The following is a 6,045-nucleotide window of genomic DNA, read 5'->3' on the forward strand; positions in this document are numbered from 1 at the left end:
TGTTTTAGGGTTTTTTTTTTTTTTTTAATAATTTAAAACTTCAACTATAATAAAACATGCTGCAATGAGATAAAAAAAAAAGTAAAATATATTTTTAATCCTATAGTTTCACATAATTTTCGTTTTATTTTCTAAAATTTGTTTTCACACTTTTTAGTTCCTGAAGTTTCATCACTCGATGTTTTTAGTTCTTGCCCTCCACATGGGTTAAAGGATGATGACGTGGCAGTGTCACGTCACTGCCACATGTATTTTTTTGGCTTGTCACGTCACCAATCAATTTTTTTTAATAAAAAATAAAAAAAAATTCCATATTTTTTTTGGCAATCTCATTCCCAATTAAAAAAGAAAAAGAAAAACTAGTTTGTTAAAAATTTGTTTTTTAGTTTGTTAATGATTAACAATACTAAACTTAGTAAAAAAACCATCGGACACATCACTTTTTGTTATGTTTATTAAGTTTATTTTGTTTTTGTGCTTATAAATAAAAGTTTATTTTGTTTTTTTTATAGTTAAATTAAATTTATTTATTAGTAAAAATAGATGCCAAGTCTGTTAAAATTTTAACGGTCAGGATTAAAAGTGTTAATGGAAAAAAATGTAGGATATTTTTTCATCGTAAAAAAAATATAGGGACTAAAAATATATTTAACTCATTTAATTATTAACATTAACAAACTAAAAAAACAAATCTTTAACAAACTAATTTTTCTTTTCCTTTTTTAATTGGGAATGAGGTTGCAAAAAAAAATTTGGAAAAAAAATTGAAAAAAAAACTGACAAAAATATTTAAAAAAAAAAACTGATTGGTGATGTGGCAAGAAAAAAATGTGGCTGTGACGTGGCACTGCCACGTCATCATCCTTTAACTCATGTGGACGGCAGGGACTAAAAACATTGAGTGATGAAACTTCAGGGACTAAAAAGTGTGAAAACAAACATCAAGGACTAAAACGAAAATTCTGAAAAACTATAGGGACCAAAACATATTTAACCCAAAAAAAACAACAAAACATGCGTAAAAAAAAACTATAATAAAACAATTTTTAAAAATAATAGACCAAAAATGCCACTTTTTTTTAAGACCAAAATAAAATTTGATAATTTTATAGGGAGCAAGACATATTTAATTCAAATTTTTATTACTAATTTTTATATGATAGACTAGATACGTCACTTTTATAATGAATTTAAAAGGTCAATGATCAAACTAACCTACTCTAGGGGAGAGAGACTCTCCAATCCATTATCAAACTTCCTTCTTGATTACAACGAGATTCAGTACAAAAAGAGTTGCAAGATTTAAAGTTTTCCTAAATCTACCATTTTCCAAAATCTCTTCCCGTGACCAAGAGATTTCAATGATAAGTGATTACAAGGTGTTAGAAACACTTCCCCAACCCTAGAATATACCCAAAAGAAACCCCTTTTGATCCTAGATTGATGTTGGATGAAGAACTCTAAAAAACCTCATATTTTCTCTCCCTTTCGCCTGCTGCAAAAACAGAACAGGAATATATATCCCATGCCGGCGCCTGGCGCCATGCATGCTGCGGCTGGCGCAGCAACCAGCAGCAAACTTCAATTTCCTATTTTTCAATTACAAGGCAAATACCAACACTAAGAAATATGCTTATTTTTAGTATTTTATCAAAAATGATGCTTCTTTATTTTATTCAAAAGGATGATGTTATGTTACTATTGATGACGGATCGTCACACTCTCTAATCCATGCCTATTTTAGCAACATTAGATGCATTTTAGTAGGTTTTTAGCAATAAATATAAGAGAAATCTAATCATGAGCTAGATTACTTGTTTTGCAAGAAAACAGGAAAAATTGCAGGAAATTGATGATTTTCACTACGCTGGGGGCGTAGCCCATCACGCGCCGCGTGATGGAGATCACAGGGAGCCTTGATTTTCACTTTGATCACGCGCGGCGAGATACCTGACCACGCGCGGCGTGAAGCCTTGTTCAAGAAGTGGATTGTTCTCTGACTTGATCACGCGCCGCGTGATACCGTTATCACGCGCGGCGTAGTTGATGAATTTGCAACCACGCGCGGCGTGATAGATCTGGCGCGCGGCGTGGTTGCGTTCAGTATATATGGTTTCTGCATAATTCTGTTAGAGGGTTCGAATTTTCTGCTACATTTCATTGATATTCTGATTTTCTGAGCATTGGATCCTGGATTTCATTGGATAGCTTCGAGCACATCAGCGGCATGGATTCTCAAGCCATGAAGTTGAAGCGTGGAGGCGAACGAAGCAACATGAGGAGCTAGATTTCTCGTGGAGGTAGGATCTAGGATAGCTTAGAATGTAGAATAATCTAATGTAATCCTGCTATATTGTATGATTTCACTCTGTTCATAGTGTTCGTTTAATGCAAATCTATACTTAATGCCTTACGATTCTTCATTAGCGTTGTAATGGATCTAGATTTAAGTCACGTGCGAGAGTATTGGTTTAATTTCTGAACTGAATTGCATTAAGCACTTGAGTGTTTCCGGTCGAGAGATTGAAACATAGAGTGTAGCGAACGATCAACGCGTTTTCAAATACTTCGTTGTAGGTAGCTTTCATCCGAGAGATCGGAGGAGTATCGACAACGAATAGGGTGGATTTTGACAAGAGATTGCGATTCACCATCATGTTGATCCAGTTGCGAATACTTGAGTGAATTCATATTGTATGGTAGATTGCATGTGATTAAGCTATAGGCTAGGTGATTCCGATGATTCTACCTCGCTTTTCCACTTATTGAATTAGCACGATTTTCTTACCGTCAAATTACTCAACCAAACCCCCAAATTATGTGTATTCTTTGCATCATGTTTATGAACACTATTAGACTTGTTTAATCACACAATCCCTGTGGATCGATATTTTTATTACTACGTGGTATTTCGTTCACTTGCGAAAATTATCCATCAAGTTTTTGGCGCCGTTGCCGGGGATTGTGATTGATTCGACAAGGCAATAGTGTTTATATTTTCTGTGTTTTCTTTGATTTTTCTGTTTTTACATTTTTCTGTCGAGAGCGTTCTACTTGTTTGTTTTCTGGTGCATGCGGAGAACAGGTCCAATTGAGCTGGAATTCGATTCTGAGATTGAGAAAACAGCACGAGCAAATCGTAAAGCTGAAGGAAGACATGTTTGAATCATACAATCAAGAGGCACTCTTAACTAGTTGCAAGTTCAATAATGTCTTTCTACAAATCATTATCAAACAACTAGAAGCTCAATGTATGGTGCAAGCAATGTAACACCCAAACCCGTTATTTAATTAACTCTGCCTTTATAAAATCTTTTTCGAAAATACGCAGCGGAAAAATTGAAAATCTGATTTATAAAGCGCTGGTTTGAATATCACAAACTTCATTCAAAGATAATACTAATACATTTATCTAGTAAAATATTCGAATGAACTAAAAACAAAACCTCACATCGAACGATGCGTTATTAGTTATACAAAACGGATACTTTTCAAATGAAAGCTTAAGACCAACAGAGTATACTAAGAGGACTACATGCATATACATATAAAAACCCCTTTTTCCCGTGTCTCAATCAGAGCAGAGCTTCACCATTGCACTCAGACGAGGCTAACACATAACCTGTCAACCTGGACCCCCAAAGGTCCAGCAATTAACACAAAGCAGAGAGTTAGAAAACATAAACATAAATATAAGTGTGAGTAGTATACTACACACTTCACACGCTATCATACATTTCTAACTCACGCACATACATCGTCAAATGCGACTACCAATTAATCATTCATTTACAAACACACCAATCATATAGTTTCACGTCTTCTCGGACACTACCAAAGTGTTCATTTTATAGTCATGACTGACTCTACACTTGTTCATTTTATAGTCATGACGGACTCTGCTCACATACCAAGTCATGGCAACAATCACAGTATTAAACAATTAGTAAATACCAAAGCTTAACACATACGGAAAACACATTACAATCCAATCAGATATTGTCACATAACAAATATCAAATACATGTGCATTTACCCTAATGCATCTAATGCCAATTATCCAATGTCATGTCATCCCTAGACACGACTAATGCATGTGGTACCAATTTACATTGTTCAGATTTCAGTCATGACGGACTGTTCAGATTATAGTCATGTACGGACTGTTCAGATTATAGTCATGCACGGACTCTACATCAGTTTTACATCATGCAGGATGCTGCTATTCACCCCATTTAAGATGAACCCAGTTTTACATCTTGTTGGATGCGTCGGAACTTACCGAACCACCTTATCTCCCTTGGATAAGCTCAATAACAGTTTTATATCATGTAGGATATGGTTATCATCAACCATCTCTCCCATAAAGAGGAGTCACACAGTTTTATATCATGTTTGGATATGGGTTCCAGATCTCGGATAACATGATCCCATCTTCGACCACTTTTCATAAACATAAACCATTTTCATCAATTATTGGAATTCACATGATTCCCATAACACAATTATTCATGAATGCATGATTACTTTTAAACACATCAAATACATGACGCTATCTAGCTCGAAACTATTCATTCACTGATGCGGAAACACAATTCCAACATCTAACACATTAGGATAACACAATATCCTATCACTCAATTCATAATTATTCACATGATAATTATCTGCATACTCATTTTTATACACACAAGGTTTCATTTACACTTATGTCATAAAACATACATCATTCTCTTATCATTGCAAATTAATGCTAAAACATATACATACTCACTTTAAGCTACAACTTATTGCATACACGTTTATCAATCATATAACGATTAACAATAAGCATTAACAACATCAACATGTATCAACAAACATGTAAGGACACCCTTAAACCATGTTACAAGTGCCTAATTACACTTACAAACATCAACAAAAATTGCTGTCACAGAGGCCTTCGCTAAGCGAAGCCTTAGCGAGACTTGGCGAACCTCACCAGGAAGTCACCTGCTCATGGCGAGCTTTGGCGAGCTTCAGCGAACATGTTCGCTACAGCGAACTCCTGGTCGCTTAGCGAACTATACCAGAAAAATATCTGTTCTTAAGTTTCTCTAAGGCGGTTTAACATTGAATCCACTCAAAAATCCATCTAGACATGTTATAAATTCTTATAAACAGCTAATTCAAGCATATATGGTATCTATGAACATTAATTAACACTCACAAACACCCACATACATCACACTTACAAATTCATACAAATTTCTTGCATTTTAAGCAAGTTTAACAAAACATGCAAATCATTGATCAAACATCTACATATACCCACTTTCGACTCCCCAAAGTTGTTTACCTCATCTACCATGAGTTCACTACACATGTTAGGATCAAAAGAATCCATTTTCCATTAAGAAAATCACCCACAAAACCCACAAGAAAATAGAGTGGAAAGAGTTTGGGAATGGAGGAATCGACATCCTCCCCTCTTTCGAATCACTCACGAATATGTAATCTAACTCTCGTACCTTAGCTCGACGAATCCACAAGCTTGCTCTTCTCTTTCTCTCCCACGAGCTCTCCCTCTCCCTCATGAGCTCCTCCTCTTGCTCTTTCTCAAGAATTGCAACTTATGAGACTATTCATGGTTGACTTGCTACTTATAGCTCTCTCCATTCTCATGGATCAAAGCCCAATTGGCTAAGCCCAATAACCACTTACACGCCCCAAGGCCCAATCAACATAACTTCTCGCTCATTAACTTACGTTTGCGCTAAATGATTATTCGCCGCTTAATAATTTAATTATAAATCACGCCCTCGCGTAATAAAATAATTAAACAACGAATACTAAATTTTGGGTCGTTACAACTCTACCCCCCTTAAAAGATTTTCGCCCTCGAAAATTACCCGACTCAAACACAACTCCGGATAAACTCCCTCATCCGACTTTCTAATTCCCAACTTGCATTCTAACCAACGGGTTTTCTAGTCATAATACCTTAACCGATACGGTCTCTTACACAAACTCCGATTCAAAATCACACTTCTTCCGGATTCGTAC

The sequence above is a fragment of the Trifolium pratense genome, linkage group LG4 (assembly GCF_020283565.1).
Source record: "Trifolium pratense cultivar HEN17-A07 linkage group LG4, ARS_RC_1.1, whole genome shotgun sequence".
In the NCBI taxonomy this organism is placed as follows: domain Eukaryota; kingdom Viridiplantae; phylum Streptophyta; class Magnoliopsida; order Fabales; family Fabaceae; genus Trifolium; species Trifolium pratense.